A 205-nucleotide genomic window follows, 5' to 3' on the forward strand; every position below is an offset into this window, starting at 1 on the left:
GGCAGAGAGAGGTCAAGACAGGTGAATGTGAGCTGCTGGTTTTTCCTGAAATAGGATGGAGTAAAGTGCATTTTGGTAACATTTGTGACTTAACACCAGTGAAGCAACTTGACAGCGTGAACACTCTGTCTTTTAGACCACACTATGACTGTACAGATAATCATTTGGAAAAGTTCACCTGAAACCTCATCTTTGCCAGAGGTTC

The sequence above is a fragment of the Penaeus monodon genome, chromosome 20 (genome assembly GCF_015228065.2).
Source record: "Penaeus monodon isolate SGIC_2016 chromosome 20, NSTDA_Pmon_1, whole genome shotgun sequence".
Classification (NCBI taxonomy): domain Eukaryota; kingdom Metazoa; phylum Arthropoda; class Malacostraca; order Decapoda; family Penaeidae; genus Penaeus; species Penaeus monodon.